The sequence below is a fragment of the Manduca sexta genome, chromosome 13 (genome assembly GCF_014839805.1).
Source record: "Manduca sexta isolate Smith_Timp_Sample1 chromosome 13, JHU_Msex_v1.0, whole genome shotgun sequence".
Classification (NCBI taxonomy): Eukaryota; Metazoa; Arthropoda; class Insecta; order Lepidoptera; family Sphingidae; genus Manduca; species Manduca sexta.
The window spans coordinates 13,776,494-13,793,009 of record NC_051127.1 but is presented as its reverse complement, the minus strand read 5'-3'; the positions used below and the strand labels follow the sequence as shown (position 1 = coordinate 13,793,009).

Below are 16,516 nucleotides of genomic sequence, written 5' to 3'. Positions count from 1 at the left end.
AAAAGGAACGTGTCGTAAGCACGTACTTATTGAATTGGATTTTTAGAAATATTTGATGACTTGTGTAAATTGAATGTTGAATTGATTTGTATTTATAATAAAGTAGGAGCGAAAATTTTTAATAGTGTTGTTGTTAGGTGCATTTGCGGTGGTTGTGCTCATATTGCCACCGGTAAATAAGGACAACATAAGTGACTCGTAATTTTGATACAAAACGTCATAAAATTCTTCAAGATGATCCAGGACGATGAATATGAGTTTTAGTGTCGACTCCAGAGCGAATAGAAGCTCTGGGGTTCAAACCACAAAAGGAAATTTTGGCAAATCACATCTTGCCATATGCTGGTGAACTGGATGAAGAATCCACCCGGTTTTAGAGCAGGTGAAAACAAATCTGGCAAAAGCGGTGATGCTTCGTGAGATGAAAACCGGCCTGCAGGGGTATGGTCTTCCAGACTCATGAAGTAAATATATATTTTTTATCTTGGTTTTATAAAACTTTTCATTTGTATAAGTGGGTTACCCATATAAGTATTTTTTGCAATCGTCTCAATTGATTGTTTATATAAAATCAACATATAGTTATAGTATTATCTATCTCCACACATGCAATGTAAATAAGGTGATGTCAATTTGCCATCATGGCATTCCTTCCCACTCATTTGACTATAACCATTTTATCAGACTTGACGTCATTTATACGGTGAACATTAACATTATCCTTATTTTAATTTGTAAATAATAGTGGCCCAGTACTGGTCCCTATGGTGCTCAATGGGGGAGGCCTATATCCAGCAGTGGACGATTCCTGGCTGAAATGATGATGATGATGATGAATGTAATACCCAAAATATTGTGTACCTAATATATTTACATATCATGACTTGGCATTTTTCATTTTATAAATAAAAAAAAACAAAGCACATGAAAATCACAATGAGGATTTAAATAGATTTCCACAAATACACTCACACTTCATATCCTCGAAGGATTGGGCAGAGGCGCAACAGGTGCATCTATGTTCTGCAGCATGCATTCTGTCCCATGATATAATAGCCCCTCCCGAAAGATCATTTCATCCTTCTTGTCTAAAGCCTTTTACTATATTGTGGACAAGTTCAATAAAATCTAGGCTGATACAGAGTTGACAACCTAATATCACTGCCTGACTTGGAGATTTATGTATGATTTTATTATAACTATAATAATCAAGCAACCTTAACTGTTATATCCTTCAAACATTGCTTGTTAAATTTGCATAGTAAAGTGACTTTGAATTTTATAAAAATACAGTAGTATAACATGGGTTTTTTACTGAATGGGGTTGACCCAAAATTTACCACCCAGGTAAGAGCAAACAAAGGCCATATCAAAAACAATAAACAATTGGGCACATACTGCTCCTAGCTGCTGGTACATAAAAAAAATGTATAAAATGACCAAATAGTATGTGTGAATTTATGGTTTCTAACTTTTCCTCTCTGATCTGAGTACTTACACTCATCCTCGGTGTCTCATAACACCTTTTGATTTCTGATAATAAGTTAAAGCATTACTTGTAACTAGTTTTATAGAGCCAAAATATGATGCAATTCTTATATTTTTTTAGCTGCTTAACAAGTCTTTGTTAAAAGTCATCACCTGATATCTAGAACAAATTTGAGTATACCCAAATAATTATTAATTTCAAAACTATTGGTAACTTTTAAATACAGACAGTGTGACGCATTATATGTTACACTAAATGGTTAATAGTTAACCTTTGGCAATAGTATGAGAGTGTCTCGTATGCTGGCTGTTACCCAAAACTTCCTGAAAACCAAACAATTTGAGTGACCTTAGTATTATAGTATGATAACTCGAGATTTGTTCATTATAATTATGCAATATCTTATTTCATAGTACTTACACAATATCATAACTATTGCATACAAGCCATGCTTGTTAATAATATGTATGCATAGTCTCTAATTTTGTATTAAATTCTTTCAGAATAAACAAGTAGCCTTGATAACTCTATATACCTAGTCTTGCCATAAATATTGTAATAAAGAAAAAAGAAAATTGTTAACTGCAAATAACATTTATTACTTTTACAGTGTGTCAGTTTAATACATAAATATAAAACAATTAAAAATATAAAAAGCTTATTCGAAGTGGTCTCCATTGGCTGCAATACAGTCCTTTAAACGATGAGGCCAGTTATCAATAGAAGCACGCACTCTTTCCATGGGAAAATTCTTCACTGCCAATCGTATAGATTGTTTTAGGGACTCAAATTATCATGGCGTTTAGAGCAAGCTGTACTCTCTAAAACTGACCACAAATCATAATCCAGCGGATTAAGATCGGGACTAGACGACGGCCAGTCTTCAGCTCTGATGAAGTCCGAAACGTTCGATTCCAACCAAGACTGCGTGGACCGAGCTTTATGACCCGGCGCCGAGTCTTGCTGGAAGGACCATACTTGGTTATTGAACATGGTGATGTTAAGGGGCTTAACTACCTTCTCAAGAATGGTATCTTGATACACTTGTGCCGATGTTTTGATACCTTTTTCACAAAAATATGGCTCAGTCACTCCTTCATAGCTAACACCCCACCAAACCATCACTGAAGTCGGATAATGTCCACGTTGCACTCTGTCGACTAATTGGGAAGCTTCCTTAGAGCTTTGAGCATAAATACGGTCATTTTGTTTGTTAAAATGTTGCTCAATTGTAAAATTTTCTCATCCGTAAACAAAATTTTTCTGTGACCTCCCTTTGCGTACCGCTTCAGTAGTTGTTTCGATTTTACCACCCTATTCTTCTTTAAATTATCAGTTAAGAAATGGCCAGTGCGTCTCTTATAGGCTGCAAGTCCTAAGTCATCTTTTAAAATACGCGACATGGTTCTAGGTGCTATCTTCATTTCCCGAGATAAAATCTTTTGCTTTCGGACAGGATTTCTTCGAATTCTTTCCTTACTGCTTTGACCACCTTTTTCGTACGAACACTACGTGGACGGCCAGATCTTTTCTGTCACAAACAGAGGAGGTCTCATTGTACCTATTAATAGCCCGGTACACAAACATTTTACTAATACCAAGTGTATGGAGAGTTTTAAAAATTGCATTTGGCTCCATACCTACTTTGTGTAATGCTATCACAGCGATTCGGTTCTCTTTATCACCCCACACCATTTTAATATCGCAAAATATTTTACAATGTATTGGCGCCAAAATGAGAAAACACAATGAACAATCGTATAAAAATGACAGATTCGAAATTCAAATGTAATATTTTTTTATAATTAAGTGTAACAGTATTTATGGCCAGACTAAGTATAGCCCTTTGTCAGGGGAAACTTATTAAAATTGGTTTAACTGTTTAAATTCTGAGTTATGGGACACCAAAATTTGCATTAATATTTGCTGCCTGGTTTAGGATTTGAACTTCGTACTCCACCGTTAATAGTTCAAGGATGCAGAGTCTAAACCAATAAGGCAAATTATTTAAAAAAATAAGCTTAATTGTTTTACACACCAATGCGAAGCAACTTAAGGCATAATTCATACCCACATACTTAATAATATGTACACATTCGACAATGACAATTGATATCCACGTAATTAACTATTTTAAATTAAACACGTACACCGGACAAGTTTAAGCAATTATTGCGATGTCTATATCACATTGAATCTGTAAATTACACGTCGGAAATTCTGTTACGTTCTTGAAATGCGTTATTACTTACGCACAAAAACTAAGAATTACAATGTGGAAAATAACCAGTTTAAAAAAATACTCGACCTTTGATAATGGGATCTCGATATTGTCGTTATTTTTTTAAATTATTCATGGCCTTTTTTTTTATGTAACTGAATGACAAGATGAGCATGTCTCTCGACTGGCCTGATGGTTAGCGATATAACTGCACAAAAAAAGAACATAATCAAGATTTTAAATCCCAAAGTACTGCGCGCTCATTACTCTGAAAGGTTAGATTTTAAGCGTCATAATGCCAAATAGTTAGGCTGGCTACAATGGTCGAAACAGGAACGTGCGTGCACATTACTACTTGGCAGTAGAAAAGACGTTGAAGTCTACACAAGCGGATCCTCACGTACGTTGGTCCTACCATCCGTAATTTATAAGCGAGCGAGAAATTGGGTCACTTGATGATTAGTGAACATCTCCGCTCATGTAAAGATATTAGGTGTGCGTAATGCTCCCTTAAAAAAATGAGATACCAAGGTAACTATGCGTTATCGTAAACCAAGAGAGTAGAATAATCATCATATTCCTTTAACAGTCCACAGTTCAATTAATTGCTATAACCACCATGTATCCCGTGACTGTGGGTGTCCCTTGATTAGATTATGGAGAGCTATAGCACAACGATCAAATGTAGGATACCTACATATTATATTAAGGACGTATACAATATTCATGAATGGTAACATGTAACGATGTAAGTAGTTCGTAGTGAAGTTACATTTTGATCGTCTAGTATATTCTACTATAATTGTATACAAACAAAATATTGACCGTTGGTCGCTGACAACTCTGTTGTATTTCGGGAAAGAAAAATGGTCACGCGTCTGCGCATACTCTAAGTTTAGATTTTAGCTCGGTTTTATTATCTGCTCGTTCGGGGCTTCGAGCATGTGAATGGCCTCTACTGGATTTAAAGTCCCACCGTGTACTTTTATTACTACGTGTTGATCCGATATAAGGCCTATCTATGTGCCACATTTCATCCAAATTCTTTTAGCGGTTTTCGTTGCCTCTAAATATCACCAAAAATTTGCAACTATAATATAAGAAGGATGTGAAAAATTACCATTTTGATTGGAAGTAGTCAAAATCAAAAAAGTTATTGTTTATTACAGATATATGCGGATCTACGGATTGAAGTTTGGCAAGGAGGATCACATTGCTCTAATAAAACTAGCTTACGAACTAGTCATCATTCCAGATCTCGAGCCATGCAAGATTCACAAGTTCGCCACAATGTTTGTTATGCTCACAAAGTAAGTTTTAATTTATGATTGGCATTCATTTTAAATGACTTTTATAGGGATATTTTCGAGGGCATACGAGTCTAAAATTGAAACATAAAAAAAACTCATAACTACTGCTACTAATATTATCTGGACACTTGTATATTTTCCTATGAATATTTTTTGTTATTCTACATGTAATAGTAAATAGTACTAAAAATAACCCCTACTGTGAAACCTGCATTAAAATTGGTTAATGAATGAGAAAGTACTTCTTATGTTATTTATTAGGAGAGGAGTGGGCCCGAGGTAGGGTTATCGCTTCATCTCTTTCTTGCGTACGTATCGTAATTACCGATGACGTCATGTGCGCGTATTGCCCTGCTTTTTTTGTTTATCTCTTGTACTACAATTCATACAATTATAACTTGTTTTTTTACCGGATTTTAAACATTCTTTCTGTGTTAGAATTTTTGTGACGTAAATATTTCATAAAATTGATGAACAAAAATACGTAAAATACGCTATTAGATACTATGGTTAAAAAATGTAAGTTGTCGAAATACAATACAGCATCAAAGTAACTACATAACTTCTATCACTAGCAATAAATTATCATATAAAGTATAAATTTATGATCACCGATGCCAAAAGCATCGCGTGTGCCGCTGTCCTTACGTCTCAATAGTGAGAGGCGATAGGCATGCCACAGAATTTTAACAGCATTGTTCACATAAGCCAAGAAATATTTATATCTTGGCAATAAACTATTGGTTTCCGCTTTGGCACTCTCCGATCGTTGATTGAGTTCGCGTGACGTCATGATTACAGGAAAAGACAATTAATTTCACCCGAAGAACTGACTCTCCCGTGGCGCCCTCTTTACGATATGGGGAAGAAATTGTTCAGCACCAGTTCCTTACACATCGGAATGTATCATTACTTGAAGTAAGTTCCTTCACTTCCTACCTATTACAAGCATGAATACGTATGTTTTTATATATAAATTAAACAAAATATTTCTTTGGTTAGGGTTAATTATAAACAACATTATACTATTACTACGTCAGGATAATATTCACGATTAAATAGTAGTGTGAACACACGCTTACAGTGAACGCGATTCGACGCTACACAAATTAAAACAAGATTAACTGGCCAAAGTAATATATTAGATGAGTCGTCATTGCACATTCATTTTATTTGTATTTATTTATTATCATGTGTGTTCAGGCCAAAACGTTCTGGCAAACAAGGAGGCGATATGCTCGATATGATACGCAAATTCCTGTCGGGCCACGGGCTAGACGACGCTTTACAATTATTCGGCCTCGCGGGGAAACACGAAAGCGAACTGCCAACGTAATTAAAAAAAAAATGTAACAGGGGTATGCTTATGTCCGCACATTGGGTGGCAGATGGTGTGAGCTCATGTATCATTTGTCACATTTCGTCCTTCACCTTCTTGGAGTCAAACACGGTGGCAGGGTTTGCATGGTGTCCTTGTCGATTTCTACTAAATCTTCTCGGGTTAATGTTATTTGTATGTTTCTAGTTCGCTGGAAGGATCCTATCTATCGATGGTGAAGTGCGCAAGACCGTAAGTAAACACCTTAATATCAAAATATACTATCTAAACTGCAATATTTCTATAAGAAAACAATTTTCAGATATTTCGAAGTTGAAGCGACGAAGGAGATTCTAGCGGAGTTGCTGCCACAGATCAATCCGTGGTCGACGGACACGTTCCCGATCAGCCAGCTGGTGATGTTCCTGCCGGTGGCTTTGCATCCGAAGCACGCGGCGCAGGGCCACCAGCTGTGGTTCGACGAACTGATGACTCTATGGGACACGTGCTACAACTCGCAGTGTGGTGTGTGGGTGAGAACTTTTTTGGTTCTTATACACATGTTGCTGGTTCTTTAGCGATATAAAATTGTTACCAATCAATTTCTTGTATAGTTTTGCTTTCAATTTCACAGGCTTTTGTACGGGTATTAGCTAACAAACAAGACTTTGAATGTAATTCGCTGGTTTAGCGAAGAGAAACCCAGGTGCTATCGACTGGAGTCCACACGTGGGCAAAATGTTCACGCGTTTCCTGCACGCGTTGAATCTACCAGTGGCATACAAAGATTTGCAAATATGTCAACTTCATTCTTTAGGTAATTTCAAGAGTGCATATTTTGCATAACGTCTAAATGTTCTCAATAATATTTGATGTCGTTTAATTTTCAGTTTTTTTTTATCATTTTTACATTTTATGGCCTTCCGTCTCAGTTCAGTTCAGTTGCAGTATCAGCGTAACATTTGTTACATACCAACCTTTTCCTGTCATCGAGCGTCCTATTATTCCCAATATAGCTTTAAATAATTCAAATAATATAGAACACATTGGTAAACCAAAAATCCATAATTGCACATTTTTTTTATAATTCCTGTAATGTTCTAGACACAAAACACATGGCATCATGGATTGTTTGGAGTATATGCCCGGACGGCCAGGTGTTGAAGCATTTGCGAAGCTTCCTCGGCGGTGTGGAGAGCTACCTGCACAGCGCTAACGCCGGCCGCTGGTCTTACAAATTGCGTGATCTGCTTAGAAAACTTGCAAGGGAGTTTTTGGACAGGTAAGCTTGGATTTTGGAGGGTTAATACTTGTTTTTATGTTTATTGGATAGCATTGTTGATTCATGGTGCAAAAATATTTTGGATGCAAAAAATAATAAAATTTGTATGTTACCATGAACTGCAAGAATATATGGATATGGATGTCAATGATTTAAGAAATTATTATGTGTATCTTCATTTTAGGGTTCGACGAGAGCGTGAAAAGAGGTTCAGAGATAGCTGGGAGAATCAGACACCAGATGCATACAAGCTGACAGAGAAAGACATCTCGGAATTCGTTAATATCGTCCTTGAGCCGACGCTGCAAGCTGTGTACAGTCGAAGTGGTTCCCTGGATATTTCGATCGCTCTTCAGAACTTGGCCACATTGCGACCAGCTGTAGTAGTGCCGCCTCTAGTGGAGAGACTAAAAACTTCTCTGACATCATTGACTGAGCCACATAGAGTAACCGCTGCCATGTCGGCGGTAGCTGCAGTGGCGAGGCCGTTGCTTCGAGGCCCCGACGCCGATTACCCTGAAGGTCCAACCCATGTAGTCCCACTCTTATTAGCCGTACTGCCTGGTCTAGATCCGAACGACATAAAAAAGACCTTAGTCTCGTTGCATTTCATACTAATCTTCAGTTGGATGGTGCCATTCATAGACTGTAGCTCGGCGCACGAGTACTGGCCTGATTTGACAGAAGAAGAACTCCTAACCTGCGAGTCAACAGCACAGTTCGAAGACTTCGTGCTGGTGTTCTTCGACAGACTCTTCAACATTATTGAGTCCAGTGTGCTGGAACATGTGCGTTTAGATACGAAGGAATCTGATGGAATTAGGAGCAAGACTGATGCAGTCATGGAGACTGCATTGTCGTCCGCAGCTACTGCGGTATTAATGCAGAGCTCTCCTAAAATATTTAAAGAAGCCTTGAGGAAGTTTAAGGCGTTTGCCACACAGACGACGTTTGAGACGAACGTGTCTGGGAGCATGGTTGGTGTGTTGCTACGCGTATTCGCACGTGTGAACCCAGAAGCCACGCTGGCGGCTTTCCTGCCGACCCTGTGCGAAGAATTGAAAGAGCTTCTGGCGAGTGATGAGGCCTTACACGAAGAGAATCCTCCACGCGACCTCATGTACCGCTTAGTCCTTCTAATGCATGTCGTGGAATGTGATGGTGTTGTCCTCTTAAAATACGTTCCTAATGTAATAGAGATATTGGACAGGGCTTTGAAATTACATGCTAATTACGCCTTGAATCGCGCTTGCGAGATTTTAAGCCATATGCTGACGTCATTAAGCTCTATCGACCTTAAGGAGTGGAGGAGCTCGCCTAAAGATTACTCTGCAGCACCAGAGAAATGGTTACCTATTCGAGAGTGGGGCTATGGTTGTTTGCTAAAAGAAGTGGACTTCAAGTGGCATGTGCCCTCCAAGGCAGAGGCAGACTGTGCTCAGATGTTGCTCGATAGGTATCTAAAGCCGGAGTTGCTTAGGATTCGCCAGTGGTTGTCTGGTGAAAGGAATATGTGTAGGGAGAGGAGGCTCAGATGCTTTTATATAATTAGTGCAGCGTTGTCTTGCGGGACGTTTTTGCCACAACCTGAAGAGGATAGTGTTATGCTGTAAGTATATATTTGTATAATTTTTTGGAATTTTGTACCTTAAGTTTCCAAGAAATGTTATCACCCGGTGTATTATTATTATTTAAAACTTCTATTCTTTTAACAATGTGTGTATGGGGTAACATATTTGTGATACCTTAATACTAAAATGGAAACCGAAAGTGATAGGTTATGGAACTCAACTAGCAATTGCCTCGGTTTTTTTAACGAATATTGTTTTTTAGTATACAATCCCAAGTGCCAGCAACATCTCTGCCATATACCAATGGGGTAAAGTTCAAAGTGACGTTGGATGGCATGAACTTGCGCAAGTCCCTTATAGACCTCTTGGTGGAAGTGCAGGCGCGAATGCTCGCTGACAAAAGTGACGATACTAGAGGACTCGAAATGCTTATACAGGTATTTAGCCTTTTTTTTATCGTAAAAACACATCACGCATTGATCCTTATAATGATAGACGAAGGTGCAATCAACGCACCGACTTTTTATCACGTGTGTTCCGCCCCATGTCAGGAGGCGAACTTACCCCGATGTAGGGCACACTTCAGACTCTGGACTGATACTGTGTAGAAAAACACAATATCCGTTTACCCGACCCGGGACTTGAATGCAGAACCAGGGTGACGCCGTACCGTGCACGCAATATAACTACACTAGTTAAATCAATCTTAAAAGTAACTATCTAAAGTTCTTTTAATGTGGTATCAAAACTGCTAATAACCTCTAATATTAGAATTAAATACAAATAATAGTGATCCTGAAATGAAAGTCATCATGATCCGCTAGGTGTGGGACCGTGTAGTGATGCCGAAGGGGTCCCGTGGTGGGCCGGGGCTGGAGGCGCGCCTGCGCTCATACGGCGCTCTGGAGCGTGCGCTGGAAGGACGCGGCGGGCCCGGCGCGGGCGCAGGCAGCAGCGGGGGCGCGGCCACGGACGGCGCGGGCTCTGCGCGCCTGCGCATGCTGTCGGCGGACGCGGCGCGCCTGCAGGACGACGCGCGGCTGGACCTGGTGTGCGAGGCGGGCATCACGCCCTCCGCGCTTAAAGCGTTGAACGCGCTCGCCGAACTCGCCGTCAACACTTACAGCTCGGTGAGATGATAAATATCGATCATTTCATCCACGAGGTCGCGCCCAACTGCCTTTCCTAATCGCTTACAGTGTGCGTGAGCAGTATGAATGCACACGCACACTACGATAGATAGCGTTGAGGCAGAGGCTTGGAAGAGTCCCGTTACCACGCGACAGCCCTCAAAACTTCCGCTTAAAAAGTGATGTTGCGCGTCTTCGTGGATGGAATGGCCAAAATTGCTTTTGTGTCTATAATCAAATCGATAATGAAATATTTATAAAATATATAGCTGATTGTCCAGAACATTACTTGTTTCATATAGGTAGTTGTTTAGTTGCTTTTCAAATAGTTGTAAAGGCAACTAAACCAATCGCATTAAATGCGTTATTTGATAATAAGTTTTTTTTTCGTATTCTACACCATCTTATCTACCAGAAAAATCTAGATCAAACTGTATGATAGTTTAAACATGTGATTTCATAGGTGCGCATCCTTTCCCAAATCCGCCTATACTGGATGCTGAGCCACTACCCGTACTCGTACCGCGCGCTGGTGCCGACGCTGTCGTCGCTGCTGCTGGCGGGCGGCGAGGGCGAGGAGTGGCACGCGCGGCACAAGGGCGCGCTGTTCATCATCCTGGGCCCGAGGACCGGCCCGCTCGTCGCCAAGCAGGACTGGGACGTGGTGCGCACGCTGTGGCCCGCTATACTCAAGGCGCCGCTTAGTGAAAAGCCTAGCATTGTGAAGTAAGTAGCTGACTGCGAGGGTAGAGGGGATAATAGACGGACACTGAAAATTACTATTATTTTAAAAATCATGTGGACATAGTAATTCTAATCAAAAATAATGATGATCAAGTTTATCAAAAAGTGTGACCGTTGACACAATCGTCTAATTAAAAAACAATAAATTTATAAATTCTACGTAATCCTTTGTGCAAATCATTTGAGAAAGTTGGTGCCTAGATAGAAACATTATACACCACTTTGGAAAATGATACATATAGATCTTTCCACTAAAATATTATTGTAAACTTATTCTTATCAAATATACTTACATTTTTACTCAGACTAGAGCAAGCCTTCAACGAAACACTGCACCGTCACTTCCCAACGATCAACACTCGGCTGGTAATGACGAACTCAGTGGTAGATGCAGCGCGTCGTTTGATCAGCGAGGATCAACTGAACGAGCCACAGTTCGCAGAGCAGTTCAAACACGCCGTCGAGAACGAAGTGCGTTCGTCGGATAACACTGAGAGACTGTATAAGGAGTTGGTTGAGGAGCTTGTCGATATTATGGAGACGCCTAATGCGTGAGTATACTGTGTCATACATTTGTAATAATAGGGATTATTGATAATATTTATTGCTTGACAATTTTAAAATTTGCCTATAATGTGTTGAACTTTGTACGACTATTATAAGGATTTAATGGTTATTGACGAGTTGAATTTTTTTATTCTTGATTTCTGGTGAGATATTCCATCAATTGCTAGACGTATTTTCAAGTTCGGGTTTATGCGTATATGATCGATGGTCTTATAAAGTGGGATTTCAGAATACTTATTTGAAAGACTATTCACTGGTTTATTATTACAAACTTCTATGTTATATATTTGGCAAAAATTTAATTATATATCACATGATTATTGATCACCTATTTCAGTAAGAATATTCAATAATCTCGAAAGATAAATAAAAGAGAATCATGTACTAAGACAGACAAGACTTTTTATTAATAATATGAAAATATGAAAATTTTAAACTAAATTGTGTATATAATAATAACATAGGAGCTTGTAATGTGAGCCAGCGGATTAGTTAATAAACGAATGGCATTACATATACAGTCAGTGGCGGCGCGTGGAGGCGGCGATGCAGATGCTGACGTTCTGTCCGTCGCTGCAAACGCCGTTTAGCGCGCGCGCGGCCGGCGCGGTGTCGCGCGCGCTGCTGCACGAGGCGGCCGCCGTGCGCCGCGCCGCGCTGCGCCTCACGTACCGCGCTCAAGCAGCGCAAGCGCCCGCTCGTCAAGACCACCGTCGACCCCTACCAGGTCGCCGGGGGTGCCGAAACTCGGATAAGAGGATACCAGGTTAATCTTTATTTCTCATCATGTACAATAGCACAAAACTAACATTTATCCAGGGCCATATTATTTACGGATAACTTAGATAAGAATAATAAAAATCGAAAATAGCTCACTATGTTACGAACTAGTGTATGTATAATATGATGGGATCTCTTTGGCGTAAGTTCTACATTACGAATAAATTTGTCTATGATGTTATGTATGTAGCGTAATGAAATACTGTTATCTCGACAGTACTATAAGAAACCGTAATAATCAAATTAATTTTATGGAAGAAAAATGTTTCAGGCTACAGGAAGGATCTCGAATGGGCAATATGGTCAGAAGACAGAGAACCAAAGACTGACGAAGAATGGGATCAACCATGGCTGAGAAGTAATATGTACGGATTCTACTGTTGGCCCGAAAACTTGTTGTACGTAAAAGATCCTTTTACAAACTTCATTATATTTTGTAATTATCTTTTTATATTCGTGTTGATAAGACGCAAACGATCTTGTTTTTTTATAGTTCTACTTTAAAATTACTAACATAGAGCTTATTTCTTACAATTATAAATGTTATAAACCTACTTTTATTTAATTTGAAAACTTATATTGTATAATTACAGTACATTACACAAATACTAATCTACACGTTTATGTATAGGTCGCAGCTCCTATCAGCGAACAAGCGTGCGCAAAGTTCGTACCGCCAGATGAGATGGAGGAGGGCGAGCGTAATCTCTTTGAGTTCTTCAACGACGATGCCAACATCGATAAGTTCGTCGCGTTCCTCACCGTTGAGGAGAAGAAGGGCAAGGACAAGTTCAGTGGCGTGCGCTTCTCTGTGTTTAGGGTGAGTTCATATTTGTTACAGAATTTAAAAAGTGCCAAATACGATAAAACATAGTATGACATGAATGTCTGTGTTTGATTGAACGAGACGGACGTTCGATTCGCGTATCTAGGGGTTTCGTCACATGTATCAGGAGGCCTTATGGGGTCGAGCTAGATGCAATCACTTTGAATTGAACGCTAGTCAATCAGCGAGACGGTATAGCTTGATAAGGCAGACACTGTCTCTAAGGTCATATAATTTAGTAATCCTATTTGTGTTCTAGATGATATTCGCCCAATTCGGTCCATCCGTGGCGCGCAAGTTCATCTCGCACGCGCTGCGCTGCGCGGCGGACACGCAGGAGCCGCAGCAGCGGTTCGCTGCGGAGGTGGCTGCCGCCGTGCTGCGGACTCCAAGGTACTGGCGGAGGCAGGACGCCATGTACATGTATGACGCGGCTATGGAGATTATTACTACCGGTAAGGGTACTAATACATTTACCACAGAGTACACTTTTTGAACCTTTAGCGAGTGTCTAAGGTCGAAATATTACGACTTTTTAGTTTCATAGATAATTATATTTTACTAATTAATTAACGAAATCCACAATTAACACAGACTGCGTTTTATCCCAGAAAAGTGAAAATTATACCATTTATTCCGAGAAGTTTAGCTCAAATGAAAGCTACTGAAAGTTAAACATTCTGATATGTCCGCAGGTCTAGCGTCAGTAACACCAGAGACGATGGAAGACTGGGGCACGTGCCTAGCGACGGGCGTGGAGAAGATGGACCCGTGCCGCGGCGCCGGCGTGCTGCGGCGGCTCATGGAGCTGTGCGTGCCGCCGCCCGTGCAGGGCGACGCAGACCCCGACCAGCACACGTCGTTCGTCGTGTGCGCCAAGCTTTACGTGCTGCAGGTATCTTTATACTCACCGCTGCTACCTGTAAACCAACCCAACTAGAATACGTCGTGTCGTTTGATAGTGACGAGAGATCGACGCATGGATCCCAATATATTGGTCCTTCAACTACAATCACGCGCTAAGGACGTTCGTGTTGTGTTATTCAGTACATATTTTAAAGGAGTCGCGCTGGATAAAAGCATTTTAATAACTCTGTTTACGGCCGGTCATTAGACTTACGTCGCTGACTGGTCTTGTCATTTGGTTGTATAAAGAAAAATACAGTAATTGAACTCTGATAGGTTGGCAAGAAGAAATGGAAATCAGTTGAAATTAAAAGTGATTATAACAAAAATGGTTTAACTAATAGGCATGATTTATTGCGGTGCGATTTGTCGGATTATAACATAGATATGTTATTGACAGGGCACATTAGGAACGTTGAAATGGCGCGTCGCTCCGTTGGCGTCAAAATTGCTGGAGCGTTTGGATGCAGCAAATTTCTTGCAACATCCTTATCAGAATGTTCGCGAGACTGTTGGCAGGTGATGTATTTACCTTACTTACATAATATATCATTTTAATGACTAAATTCGTGTAAACATACGAAATCGTAGGTTCGCTGAATATAGTTAATTTATGTTCAGTTAGAATAAATGAATTTAATAGGTCAGTATAGATAAAATATTTTGGTATCTTTAATTTAAATGCAATGTTGTTGTTTCAGTTTCCTGATGACGATATTTGACACGGAGCTGGTGTTCCCGGGAGGTGATAGGAGCAAAGCCCCGTGTCTCGCCGAGTTTATCGAGAGTTTGCAGCCGCGTTTTGCGCCGCTATATGACGAGAATGGAGACATAGGTAAAATTTTATTTGTATTTATCTTAATCTTGATTATTATAACTATAACCGCTCACTTGTGGCTATGGTGCCGGTAGTAAAATGATGCATTCATCATTTGCACTGCAATAAAACTTTGTATGCTTCATGAGTATTTGATTAGGTTGTTCTGATACCTAAACTCTCAATTTACACACAAAATATGCATTTATTTTGGAAGTATGTGTGATTGTTAGTGATTATTTGATTGGCTCAATAATTTTAACTTTTACTCTTATCCTGCGTGTCTACACATGTTGTAATGGAATTGCAGTGATAAAGACAGCAGTGTCGGGATCTTCGCCGGCAGCAGCAGTGGAGGCGGGCGGCGTGCGGACGGCGGAGGGGGCGCTATGCCTCACTTCCTGCGCCGCGCCAGCGCCCGCGCCGCTACAGCCCTGCGCCGCGCACCCTGCGCACGCGCCACACGCGCCGCACGTCTCGCACTCGCCACCCGCCGACGACACCGCGCAGGTTACAGTTGTTTTTGATACTCTTTTATAACCGTCAAAGTATATAAAATGGGGGTGTTCACATTGAGCTAAACATTTGATGGGGGCGATTGGATCATTTTAAGCTTTGGCTTTGTAATATCTTTCATTTAGCCATTTGAAGTAACAGAGTATTGCTCGGTTTTATAGGCCACGGATGGAGGTGACACTCTTGAGCCAGCCGGCGGGACGCGCGGTGACCGCGTCGACAAACAGTTGGTAGAACGGCTGGACTCCGCGTTGCGTTTGGCTGGTGACGTCTCGCCAGCACCGCAAGACCACGCTCGCGCTCTTAATCTGCTCACTACTGGTCAGTATCGATTCGTATACTTATAATTGATTTAGCCGCACGATTGTTTTATGAAATCTACTATTTGGTGTTGTGTGTTGAACCATTTGTACGTTTGCAGATGGGTGTCTTGTTTTTGTCTAATTAGTGTCTAGGGATTTGTGAATTGTGATGACGAGAACGTCGTGTTAGTATAATATTATGAAGAGTGATATATGACAATGTATGTAATAAGGCGGGCGCGGTGGTGTGCGGGCGGGCGGTGCGGGCGGCGCGGCGTCGTGCGCGGCGCTGGCGCTGGGCGGCGCGGCGTGCGCGGCGGCGCGCGCGGCGCGCACCACCCGCAGGAGGAGCTGCCGCGCGCCGCCGCCACGCTGCTGGCCACGCTCGCGCTCGCACACCACACCGCCGCTGCCTTCGGACACCGCGCTGCATCTGCTCGACCAACTCGCGCAGAGTACGTACTGGCTCATATATATAAACACAATACATATTCAATTAACTACTTATACTATATTAAATACCTGCTTCATACTCGTATATGGAATGTTGCAGAATGAATCTATAAGGAGTCAATTTAGATTATTATTATTGTTTATATTTGCATTATAGAGCGATCATGGTGGGCACGTCTCACATGCTTGGACTTCGCGCAGCCGCTGTTGTTCTACGGGCTGCCGTGGTTGTGTGAACAGCCAGAGAGAGCCGTGCGATGCGAAAAACTTCACATTAAACTTGA

The 16,516-nt window shown here is 40.8% G+C and overlaps 1 pseudogene; it reads left to right on the top strand.

Moving 5' to 3' along the window:
- The first annotated feature begins 234 nt into the window (after nucleotides 1-234).
- LOC119189165 lies at nucleotides 235-15,839 on the top strand (annotated as a pseudogene).
- Nucleotides 15,840-16,516: the final 677 nt, after the last annotated feature.